Below are 13,350 nucleotides of genomic sequence, written 5' to 3' on the forward strand. Positions count from 1 at the left end.
TAATATTGGTAGCTGAAAAGCAGTTAACAAGCAATTTCTGAAAGTGATTAGAAAAGGAAGTATGTGAACCCAATGTCCTTTCAAAGGTGATGACTGTGGTTGACCAAAATGCCTGTTGCCTCTTCTAGAGCTTTAAACCTGTAGGAGACTTCTGTCTTATAGTTTCCTCTGTCTGAAACATTTGTGGGCAATCGCAAGTCCTTTCCTTATCCTATTTGATTCTGCCTTTAGTGACACCATCTTCAGTTTTCCATTTCTTCCCCGAAGTGAGAACTTGCAATTCAAGGAATGTTTAGAAAAAAGATCAAGACTAGCAATACATGAATATAATTCAGTTTATATTAGAGAAAACAATGAAAAGTTTCAACTATGTATTCAGTAGCTATTGGATTTGCAGATATAGATTTTAAAATACATTTAAAGAGAATATTAGAATCATTATCTTTCCCTAATACTAAAATGGCTCATCTGAACAGGCTACTTATTGTGCACTGGGAGTTATCCTTGTTTTTCTCTCGTCCTCACCCATTACACAACACACCTTCTAAATGTATCTTAAATAGGATCCCTTATTCCTGCCAAACAAATGTGGCAGGGAAAGTGATAATTTTAGCTTAACCTTCCAGTGATGTCAATTTGGTTGGCAGACACATACAACTAGATATAATTGGCTCCAAAAATGTCATAACAAAAATTCTTAAATGGCAGCTTTCATGAGGAGATATATTGTAAATTTTGTCTGTGAAACAATTTCATTTTTATTTTATGTATTTGTTACTTATAAGCATAAATCGTGAACACTTTATCTTATGACTTTGAGTTGATGAATCAGCTGGTTAACTTGAATTGGGCCTTGTCCCAGTTAATATTCAAATCTCCTACATATTTTTTTTTTAATTTTTCGCAGAAGTGAGTGAAGTAAACATGACCTTTGAAATAGATGAATAATTACATTTATTTTATTCTTTTCTTTTACAGATGCTAAGTAGATACTGGAAAGATTGGCTAAATCATACATTTTATTTTGATTCACTTTTAAAATTTATAAAATGCAAAGGGCAAATAGTCTGTTGTGGCAAGAATTTTCAGTGACCTGTTCACAGTAGTTTAAAAACAAAACAAAAATGCTCCTTTCTTAATAATAAAATAGTAGATTGGATTGCTGATGAACCAGCAGTTGAATCATCAAGTGTCAGCCCACTTTGTACTATTTTTGTTTGAGAGTAAGCAGTCACTTGATAATGATCCCAGTGTAAAAAGTGTACAATATTTCTTTTGACTTTTTAAATTATCGGGTTTTTTTAGATGGTGATTCACAAGTGGTATTTGAATTAGTTATTAGTAGTTGTTGCTTGCACAAGTATAAAAGTTGGGAAACATTAGTGATCAGATTAAATACTGTTTTAATAAAACAGTATTTTCCAGTGAACGGCAAATTTAAAAATTAAATATGTAATCTAGAGTTCACCCAATGGTCCTAGATAAGTATTGTGAATTAATATGGAACAAGCTTCATATACATAATCATGTAACAAGTGTCATTTATAGTAGTCATAGTCCAAGTACCTACATTGAGAGCATTGTGTGTGTGTTTGTACAGAAAATGTACTTAAGTTGCTTTTCTCCCTTCCACCAAAAATTTGAAAAATATATGATAGATTCAGTTAGGGCTGAGTAACTTTTAGTTTTGTTGACATAATTTAGCATCCTGACCAGCTGGCAGATCATATGGAACATTTTAGTGATATAATGAAAATATTCAACCATTTCATTTGGGGGTGTAAATGTAGAAGCAGTTTTCTTCATTAAAGCCTTACACTACATTCAGGATTCTAAAAACTGTTCCTAAATCAAATTAAAATCACATTGCTCCAAATAAGCCATTTTTTCACTACAGTAGCTTTCAGTGGCAACCTCAAGATTTTGAAGGAACTGCAACTGCAATGCTGCAAGTCACATGCACTACATAGATTGTCTATCTCAGCCAAAACATTCAAGAGAGGGCAGGTTATTTTCTTTGTATATTTTCAATGTATAAAAATACAGAACTGGCAAAGAAACTCTGCCTGGATGCTTAGTATGCAGTTACTGTGTAAAACAGATTAGTTGATAACAATCAGTCAAACAAGCTCCACAACTGAAGAAATAAACAAGGAGCAGAATCATATCATTATATTTGATTTTCCTTCAAATAAACCAAATCAGTAAAGATCAACAAATGGAAATGTTAGGAATAAATTGCTGTAATGTTGCCTTGATGATATTTGGGGGGTTACGCTCAATTAAGAGGTGATCCATTATGTTCTATATTATCTTTAACATTAGTTGCAACTACTGGTAGTGCCCTGCTATTTTTCAGTGCATTACGGACACTCCAGACTTGGTTCTTGTGTAGGCAATTGGTATTACTGTCATTTGTTGCTGAAGTAGTTTCTAGTAGCTTTAGCTGGTATGGCCAGTAGTAAGTGATTCAGGAAGTTGTAGTTCAGCAGCATTGGGAGGCTTCCGTGTTCCTACCTCTGCATTATTAGGCGTTCAATAAATCCATTATGTATTTGTAAGTGAAGAGACATGCAGATAATAACAGAAAAAATTAAGACGGCAAAGCTTTAGAGTGGAATGTTAAGTCTGGAAGTATTATAGTTTATCCCAAAGCTAGACATTCCCAAAAGAAATGATTTTTTTTTTGCCTATTACTTTCTGAAAATTGGTGTTTGTTTTATTTTTTCTGCTTTTCAGTTTTTTTCCTCCATATTTGGTAATGTTTTTAATTAAATAGTTGACCAGAATGTAAGGGTGTAAAATATCTTTTTAAAAATGGCTTAGAATTGAATTTTTACAAGGTTGTAAGGTCAACAAGATAGTGTGAATATAGAAGATATCTACAGAGACTTATCTCTCTCTCTATAAAAGCCAAATACCACTCTCTCATCATGAAATCTCCAGAACGGTAAAGCCTACAAGCTTGAAATTTGGCACGTATGTTCCTCTTGGCTTGGAGGTGCTTGCTAAGAAACGATTTTTTGAAATGACCATCAGCTCATTAGTATTTCATATACAGTATTATATTCACACGCTCTGATGCTAAGGAGTTAGATGTTCTACTCCTGCTCCCCATCTGAAAGGAACTCTGTCCCAACTGCCAGTTGCCTTATATTAACACACTCAGATGCTACCCCTTCACTAAACCGGGTGTGGGCATGGCTAGCGCGTGATTTATCCGGCCTGTGGGCTGGGACATTCTACTCCCACTCACCCTCTGTTCCAACTGCCAGTTGTCTTATATTAATACGCTGGGTTGCTACGGAGTTAAACATTCTACATTAAGTTTCAGGCTTTAAGTGGCAATTTATCAAGCCCGAGCACATAGTTTCGTAGCGAAGCTTGGGCGTCCAGCTAGTAAATATGTAAAAAATAAAGAGTAAAAAATGGATTATGTTTTTACTTTTTATTGAATTGTTCAGTAACATAAACAGTTCTAAATTTATGCCATTAAACTGTTGTCACTTATTTTCTAATATTTATTTGTTGTGTATGCTACCCAGGACATTTAATAGGCATAATTTAATGATTGGTATAATTGGTTTTGTTATATCAGTATAGATAAATGTAACTGAACTTATTTGGATGCAGTTTGCATTAATTCAACTGCTGGTAGCATTGCTCCATCCACCAAGAGTTAAAAAACATTTTATCAGCCATTCCTGCAAATTGGAAAGGTAATAACATTGCTTATACTATTTAGAATATGACCAGTTTCCACTGTATAGTTTCAGATCAATGTAGCCCATCTTTAAAGAAGGAATATGAGTATATGAAAGTGTAATCATTCAGGTCTACAGACAAAACAAAATCAATAACAGAGACTCTCTGGAGGGAAAGAATATTGTAATATTTTAAATTTGTACCTCTTGTAACAATAGTCTTCTTAAGTGGGAATATCTTTTGTATGCCTTTTCTGTCTCTTGGAATGTCTAGCCAATTTTTCTTTTCTTTTCACGGATCACTTGCAATTGCTGGAGGTCTTGGCGAACTGTTCAGTTTGTAGACCAAAAGATTTATTAAAATGCCTACTCCAGTAATTCTTTTTTTTTGTACCAGTTTTGTCACAAAAGCCAATGTAATATGCCAGTTCCTTATTAAATTGTTGGCTAATTTGGCCCTAGTCAAAATAGCCTGTATCTTTGTCCCAGCAGATCTGTATCAGATGCCGTAGCAAAATACAGATTGTTCCATATCTTTTTATACATGAATGGAGTTTATGTTTAATAATTTGTGCCTCTGAATTGCAACCAATAAACTATTTTGTGTTTGTATACCAAATGAAAAAAGTTAATCCTAATTAATTATAGTTAATATTCCTGGATACCCACAATAGAGAAGCTAGGATTGCATTTTTCTTTGAATTTCTTCTGCAGCTGGTGCTTTGGAGCACTTTCACATACCAGATGTTACCTTCAAGAGCAGAATTGTGTAGTCTTCTTTTGTCTTCAATAGTCGTGTGTCAAAACTGAATAATAATTGAATAAAAAAGTGGTATAGTGTGATTTTGATCAACTTTGTCTAATTATTACCACTTGAATGCGATAGCACTTAATATAATTAATGTAATTACATTGCCAGGATTGACCTGCATAAAAGAATGAAATATGCTCCCTATTGCTATTTATTTATATATCCCACATTTATTATTTTTACAAATAAGGCAGTGAACATATCCAACATAACTTCCTCCTCCCATTTCCCTCACAATAACAGTCCTGTGAGGTGAGTTGGGAGTTGGACTGAGAGTGACTGGCCCATGGTTAGCCAACTGGCTTTCAGGGCTAAGTCTAGAGTTGAAATCATAGTGTCCAGCTTTCTAGCCTGGTGCCTTAATTATTAGATCAAATGGACTGTCAACTGTTGTGTATTTGCCTGTGGGAGTGTGTAAAGATTATATACAAATAGTGACATGTTAGTTGATATAATGATTTTGTACCAGTGTATAGGTAGTCCTCGACCTATGACCGTCCTTTAGCCTGGAATTATGGTTGTAAGTCATGCCAATCATTAAGTGGGTGACCATGTGACCCAATTTTACAATCTTTTTGCGGCGGTCATTAAGTGAATCACTGTGGTCATTAAGGGAACATGGAGATTATTAAGTGAATCTATTGTCCTCAATGAGTGTGGATTTTTTTTTTTTTGCTGGAAATCAGAACTAAACATCAGTTTCTTGCAGAAAACTTTGTAAATTGACCATGTGATGCTGCAAATGGCTGTAAATCTGGGCCAGTTGCTGAGCACCGAAATGTGATCACATGATTGCAGGGGAAGGCAGCTGTTGAAACATTGAATCTGAGTTGTGAGTAGCCCTTGGAAGTTTCTGTAATTTTGAATGGTTGCTAAGCAACTGGTCGTAAGTGGAGAACAACTTGTATGCAAGTAAATGGGAGTGTTAGGGTGTATTTGGGTATTTTTTATTAGATGCAGATTTTGAATGAGAATGAATTTTAAAAGGTAAACATTACCAGTATGTAATTTTCAGTAAAGATTACAGTTACATCCAAAAATCAAACTCCAATTTGCTATGCAAATACATTTGGTGTGCTGTTTTTCCAGATGGCATTTAAAATTACATAAACTAATTAGGGATGATGGAACATTAAGGAAAAGAAATAAATTCACTGTTTTTTTGAAAATTAGTTCAGTATACTATTTTTGTAAAGTTAGGACCAGCTTGCAGTTTATGAATATACTTTGAATCACCGTCTGATCATAGTTTGCTATAATGTATAATGTAGCATTTACTTTCATTTGCTCAGTGAGTGAGAAACTTAACAATAAAAAAATGTATTTTTTTGATACAAGAGGACTCAATGTGAAATGTAGTATGTGATATTTTTGAGAAAGTGGGGCATATCAAAATTTATACCTTATGTTGAAGTATAAACCAGATATATTGAAACATAAATAGTATTTCAGTGGACACAATTTATGAGCAACTGTATATATCTATCCGTCTATCCAGAAAACAACTTCCAAGCCTTTTAAATAAAGATATATGACTTTAGCTGCTTTTGATTATTGAGTGTCTTTAGTACAGCTTCTAAACAAAATTTAAAAATATTTTAAATGTTTATTAATCCATTCTGTGATTTAAAATCTAACACCCATACATGGTGAATTCAAAACAGTAACATTAAATTAATAAGCAGTATCTCCCAACTTGGTATTTTCCGTATCCAAAACATCTACAGGGGGTATTTTTATTTTATTTATTGCATTTTGCCCCTAGACTTTTCTTTAATGGCTCAAACTAGTTTATAATATTTCTGCTTCAGATGTCTTTTCAAGACTGGAAAACATAGAATGAATATTTGGTATGATTCCCTTTGGATTTAGCTTTATATGAGATTATTTAAGTAGATGAAGTCTTGTGTACTAGCAAAACTATTGGAAGCTCAGTTTCCTTGATCAAGCTAGTCTGTTAGTAATTTATATTACATATTTGAGAATAAAACAAGAATACTTACATCCTAAAAAAATCCTTGTTCTGCTAGTGAAAGTCTTTAGTGGAGTTGAATTTTTTTTGCGCTTTCTAAATGCTGGTAGAAGGCAAAACATAGCAAATCAAGTACAGAAATAAATTCATTGCTAGTGCCACAAAGTACATTTGAGGCAGATTTGTGGGGAAACAGTCCTCTTTATAGGAACTACTATAACAATTGAAGATCAGGGACATTCATTCTAAATTCGGAAAGATTAAGATAGAAGAAATGCGTGCACTGAACTACTTTCCAGCTTTAATTCAGTTTGCAGTGTCAGTTCATAAATAGTGAATACAGAAAAAAATGGCTGGAGTATGGGAATGTGTATACTGTAGGTTGTGAAAGCTAAAGCTCTGATGGACAGATTGACCTTCAGTGTTTTGGATGTTTGTTTCCCTAATTACTGTAGCAAACAGCCAAAACATTGACGCTCACACTTTGTCCTCTCCTAATTACTGTAGCTTGGTTTCGTGGCTAAAGGCACCAGGCTAAGAACCAGAAGACATCGACCTCTAGTTTAGGAATTAGCAGAAAGCCAACTGGGTAACTGTGTGCCAGTCTCTTTCAGCCTTTGGCAAACCACTTTTGAAAATGTTGGCAAGAAAAGGGCAGGGACTTGTCCAGGCAGCTGCCAGGAATCAAGGCTGACTTGAAGTCTCTCTCTCTTTCTCTCCTCCTCCCCCCCCCCGATTTTAAAGTTTGCTCTAGTGGTTCTCATCTGCCAAAGAATTGTGCCAACAATTATGTCACCAATTATAAGTGCATAATTAGCAAACCTTCCTCTCTTCTTCCATCAGATGATGGTAATATAAAGAGCCAGCATAGTGTGCTGGCAAAGACTAGGATTCAGAAACCTTTCTGGATGATTTTGAATCTCTTAGTCAGTCTACTAGCCAGGATGCGATGGAAAACTGTGAGACAGCACTGTGTATACTACCTTGAGCCTTTGAGAAGGAAGCATGCAGTTAGTATACATCTAACTATAAAAACAAGTTTTATCATAGTACTTGGTTATTTGTGTGCATTCTCGTTTGATCACTGAAATTAAAAATCGTGAAAATATAATTTTTAATTGAATTTTTCTCTATTTCTGGAAAATCTTGTTCTGAAGGGGCTTGGCAAAATATATGTCAGGCATTAATAAGAATAGGATGCTATTTGCAAGGGGATCTTAAACATTTTTGTGAATACCTATATGTTTCCTCTAATTCCTTATAATTCTCCTGATTGTTAAGGAAATATTATTTGACTATAGACCTTGGGCCTTTTTCAGCCTTCGTGACTGGAATGTATGTGCATTGTAGGCACAACACAAACAGTGTGTTAAAAATGTATGGTTATAGACACTATTTTTCAGATTTGTATTAAGGAATATTATAAAAATGCTGTCCCACAGTCATATCATTCATGTTGAATTCGTTCAGCCATTTTTGCAAGGATGTTAGAGCTATATTTTAACAGAAATTTAATAAAGGAAGCACATAAAATAAAAAATATATAATTTCTTTTCTCTTCAAATCAGATCCTGGATTCACTGGGAGAGAAACTCAAAAGATTCATACATGGAACATGGAATATATCTGCTTTATTTCCTGAATGTCAAAAAAATACTTCCAGAAAGCAGAGGCTCAGCACTGACCATTTCTATGCACAACCTTAATATTTTATATTTTTTTATATATAATGCAGTTATGTGTGTATGACTTTCCATAAGCTTTGCCAACCCTTATATTATTGTTGAATTCATTATCTTTTGCTATTTGCCTAATTGTCAAAGCTTCAGCAAAACAACATGGCATGCCATCTCTTAAATGGCCTTAATTCTACTTTTGGGCTGTTCTAGAATATCCTAAGGCACATGATATCTCAATCCCTGGCTTATACAGTAAATGCATTATTTTGCACAGCTCAGCAAGTTGTATGGGTCAAAGTGAAATCTGTTTTGAACTATAGCTGCTGAGCAAGCATATTGCTCCTTTGTTTTCTTTGCATATCTGGGTCACTTTAATGTGATTGTAATCCAATATAAAATCCATATGCAGAAGAACATAATACTTTACAAAGTATTTGATTAATGTATGGAATTTGTTACCAGCAGTTACAGTAATTGCAGCTGGTTTGAATGATTTAAAATGAGATTAGACACATTCATGCAAGATCAGGTTATCAGTACCTACCATACTAATATTGATGATCATTTACTACCTCTTACATCATAGAGTAGTATCTTAAATATTGATTATTGGTATTCAATTATGAAAGAGAAAAAGTTACTTTCCAGTTCATGTTGGTGAGTTTATTGAATGCCTCTAATCACATGCTACAGACAAAGAATGCTGAACTAAATGGGCCTGTGGTCTGACCGCAGTTATGGCATTGGAGAGCGGTTATGAAATCTAAGTGGAAGCTTGTGTCGGCGCTGTACAAGGGATCCCGCCTTTTTGGGGAAGCTTTGGACCCAATCTTAGTTGAGGACAAAGATAAATGCAAGGTTATGCCTTCCTCCTACAGGCGAGCCAATCACAGGCATTCTCCGTATGCTCAACGGCAGCCCTTTCCGACTGAGATCGGACCCAGTGGGTCCTACTCTAACAGGCCTTACTCCCAGGGCTTCAACCGCTCCTCTGATAGGTCCGCCTTTATAGATCATGGCAGACGCCAACCTCCGGCCAAGCGGCCGTTTAGAGGGATAGGCAATCGGCCCTTCCGGCAAAGCAAGTGACTCCCATTGGTGGCTGTCTCCATCATTTCAGCACCCAATGGGAATTGTCAACGATGGACGCCTGGGTTCTCCAAACAGTGTAGCTGGACCTCACCTTAGAATTCCACTCCAACCCCCCCCAACTGCTTTTCCAATGCCCAGTGTCGTCCAACCCGAACAAAAGACGATTGATGGATGTGGAGATACAGCAGCTCCTAGAAATTTGCGTTATAGAGCCAGTTCCCACAGAACACTGTGGGACCGGTTTCTATTCAATCTTTTTCCTTGTTCCCAAAAGTTCCGGAGGCTGGAGAGGGATCTTGGATCTCAAAGAATTAAACAAGTTTATTGTATACCACAAATTCAAAATGCAATCCCTCAAGTCAATCTTGGGTTGCATACGGGAGGCGGACTTGATGACTTCAGTATCTCAAGGAGGCCTATCTTCATGTCCCAATTCGGTCATCCCATTGAAGGTTCCTGCATTTCACGTATGCCAATCGGCATTTTCAATTTTCTAATTCTGTCGTCCTCACAGACACAGGCTATGCGGGACCTGGCGATAGTGTGTCAAAGCCTTCAACAGCACGGGTTTTCTCTGAACCTGGAAAAAAGCCATCTGCGACCCACTACTCGGATTCTCCATTTGGGAGCTGTGATAGACTCTGGGAAGGGTCAGGTTTTCCTGTCTCCGGATCAGTGTCTCAGCATAAAGACCTTGATATCTCAAATTCTTTCCCTCAGGTCGGTCCTTCTGCTCCTCCTGTCTTGGTTGCTCAGGATCTCGTGCATCTCAATAGTTCCATGGGCTCGATTTCATGCCCGACCATTGCAATGGTACCTGCTCCCATACCAGAGTCCTGTCATAGCAACTCCAGGGCCCAGGTATAGCTTCCGGCAGCGGTCTGCCTGTCATTCCGCTGGTGGACCTCGGCGGCCTTAAGGAAGGGATGCAATTTCCAAGAACCACAACATTTCACCGTTACAACAGATGCAAGTTTGTTGGGTTGGGGTGCTCATCATCTCTCCCATGTTGCTCAAGGTTGGATCGCCAGAACGATATCAACTGGCTGGAGCTGCGGGCAGTCCACCTTGCCCTGCGCCACTTCCAGTCTGCCGTGGCAGGCCACCATGTGCTAGTCCTGACCGACAACGTGACCATGAAAGCACATGTGAACTGCGAAGGGGGCATTCAGTCCAAACCACTCATGGACGAGTCATCGAGGCTACTAACCTGGGTGGAGAGACATGTCATCTCTCTCACGGCACAACGCATCTCCGGGGCAATCAATGTCCGGGCTGATTGGTTGAGCAGAACCCAAATAGATCACTCGGAATGGCGTCTCCATCCTGCCGTCTTCCACGAACTGTCTCACTGCTTTGGACATCCGATTCTTGACTTTTTTCTGCACCTGAACAACACTCAGCTGCCTCATTTCTTTTCCCGGTTCTCATGCCCAGACGCAGAAGGGGTCAACGCTCTCGGCAGCCCCTGGCCTTTGGGGCTACTCTATGCCTTCCCGCCTCTTCTGTTCATCCTGAGACTGATTCGCAAGATCTTAGCGGAGAGGGCAGACATCCTGCTAGTTGCCGCCCATTGGCCACAGCGACCTTGGTATGCGGATCTTTTGAGCCTGTCTGTTGCCCGTCCCTGAAGGATTCCCTGGAACAGGATCTCTCTCAGCTAGGGGGGCATACTGCATTCAGAGCCTCAGTGGCTCCAGTTGACCTTCTGGCACTTGAGAGGATCCTCCTGAGAAAGGACAATTTCTCAGGGCAGGTGATAGCCACGATTCAAGCTTTCAGGTGCGCCTCTACGAACTGGATCTATAACGCCACCTGGAGGTCTTTCTGTTTCTGGTGTTCTAGAGCACACATAGACCCTACTTCGGCCTCTGTGTCTGAGGTGCTCGAATTCCTTTAAGACAGTTTGGACAATGGTCTTGCCCCAAACACGCTCTGCAGGTAGGTTGCGGCCTTGAACAGTGTCCTGTCGGATGACGATGATCGTCCCCTCTCCCATGACTTGAAGATTCGAGGTTTCCTAAAAGGGGCAGCCAACCTCCATCCCCCGGCTGTCCATCGCTACCCAACATGGGACCTTTCCCTGGTCCTTCATGCCCTCATGTTTCCTCCCTTTGAACCATTGGGAGCCATCAGCTTGCGCCTTCTGACTCTCGAAGTCGCCTTCTTGGTGATAATAACCTCTGCACGACATGTGTCTGAGATTGCTGCTGTGTCTGTCAGAGACAATCTCTGTATCTTCCATTCAAACAGAGTTGTCCTGCGGATGGACCCCTCCTTTCTGCCCAAGGTCAATACCTTCTACCATCGTGCCCAGGAACTGGTTCTCCCGGATTTCTGCCTGAACCCAAGGCATCAACTGGAGGGCCACTGGCATATCTTGGACGTTAGGAGGGCCCTCCGCAGGTACATTAAAAGGACTGCACATTTCCATAAATCAGAGTCCTTGTTTGTTTCCTTTCTTCCGGCATCACTGGGATGGAAGGTATCTTCTTCTACCATCGGACATGGCTGAAGGCATGCATTTCCAAGGCATATGCACTTCGGAACAAACAGTTACCAGGATGGATTTTGCCCCACTCCATGAGGAGTGCTTCTACCACGGTGGCATGGGCCACCCAGGCTTCTGTCACTAACATTTGCAGGGCAGCCACCTGGACTTCCTTGACACCTTTTATCCACCATTATAAGGTTGACTCTTTTGCCTCAGCTGAGGCGTCCTTTGGACAGCGTGTACTGCAATTGGTACACTCTGCTTTGGCCACCCAGGAGCAGCCTGCCTCCCTCCCTTCTTAGAACTTTCTTGGGTATATCCCACGCTTTGGATTCTCCAAGCAGCGCGCTGGAGAACGGACGTTGTCTTACCTGAACGTCCCTTCTATACGCGCTGCTGGAGAATCCAACCCGCCCTGTCAGGCGTCTGCTCCTTCCTTCCGAATGGCCTTTTTCTGCACGTTCTCCATGATCTGCACCTTCGTGAACAAAACTGAGGCTCAGCTGAGCGAGGGAGGTGTGACTGAAGAAATTTAAAGAAACACTCAGTCTCTGGCTAATAGACATTGAATAACCCGCGCTTTGGATTCTCCAGCAGCACACATAGAAGTGACCTTCAGGTAAGACAACGTCCGTTTTTGCACTGGCAGGCTCTGATCATGGTCACATGGAGCTGCCCTTGAAGAATATCAGTTTGTGCAGAATACAGTGGTGCAGGTTATTTATTATGTGTTCTCCTAGAACAGATCATGTTACACCTCTGCTCCATGAGTTGTGCTGGTTGCCAGTTTGCTTCCATCTCTTAATTCAAGGGGCTGCTTTTAACTTATAAAACCATTCATGGCATGGGACCAGGTTATCTGAGGGAGTGCCTCTTTCCAATTTTATCTGTCCATCCCATTAGAGCTGGCTGAGAGGGCATCCTTCAGATTTCATCTGCTAGGGATTTACACCCGGCAGGTCCTGGGAACAAGGACTTCTCTGCTATGGCGTCCACCATAGATCTATCCCCCTCTCCCCAATTAGATTATCTGTATCCCTCCTGATATTCCAGAAGTTATCCTGGCTATGTTACCAGGCCCAGAACTCCCAGAGAATAGAGATATGGGTAGATAGCTCTATCACTGAGGTGGATACCATCATTTCTCTGCCTGGCATTCGTATATATTTAACTTTTAATACTGATTTTATAATGATTGTTTATATATGTATTTTTTTATCTAGTTGCTGTGAGTTGTCCAGTCACTTTTCATGAGATGGGTGGCCATAGAAATTTGATTAATAAATAAATACAATAAATAAATGAATAAATATTACTAATAGGGCCTTCTCTTTTTCTGCCTAATTCTAGATATTCATGCTATACACTATAGATGGCAAGCAGTGTAGTCCAGTTCAAAATGGTTGAAAGTTCTGACCTGAACAGCAGCGGTGAGATCCTCTCTTTCCAAACTGCTGGTGACATTGAGGCTTCAAAAATATTTATGCTTTCATCTTAAATTAAAGGTCATCAAGTTTTTAAATAAATATAGTAATTTGTATATAAAATGAAGATATAATGTTCATTAGAAAATTTCAATAGTCAATTGTACATTTTTA

The 13,350-nt window shown here is 39.0% G+C and overlaps 1 protein-coding gene across 10 annotated transcripts in view; it reads left to right on the forward strand.

Moving 5' to 3' along the window:
- Nucleotides 1-13,350, forward strand: part of HS2ST1 (heparan sulfate 2-O-sulfotransferase 1) — a 104,765-nt gene that overhangs the window by 14,463 nt on the left and 76,952 nt on the right. For 2 of the 10 annotated variants that reach the window (XM_087889900.1, XM_087889899.1), the window contains one exon: nucleotides 13,103-13,257. The exons of the other annotated variants lie outside the window; for them this stretch is intronic. The gene's annotated coding sequence lies outside the window, so the exon portion shown is untranslated. Of the gene's footprint in view, nucleotides 1-13,102; nucleotides 13,258-13,350 lie in introns of those variants that run through there. 10 annotated transcript variants of the gene reach the window in all.

The sequence above is a fragment of the Pantherophis guttatus genome, chromosome 3 (genome assembly GCF_059756535.1).
Source record: "Pantherophis guttatus breed Tessera chromosome 3, ASM5975653v1, whole genome shotgun sequence".
NCBI lineage: Eukaryota > Metazoa > Chordata > Lepidosauria > Squamata > Colubridae > Pantherophis > Pantherophis guttatus.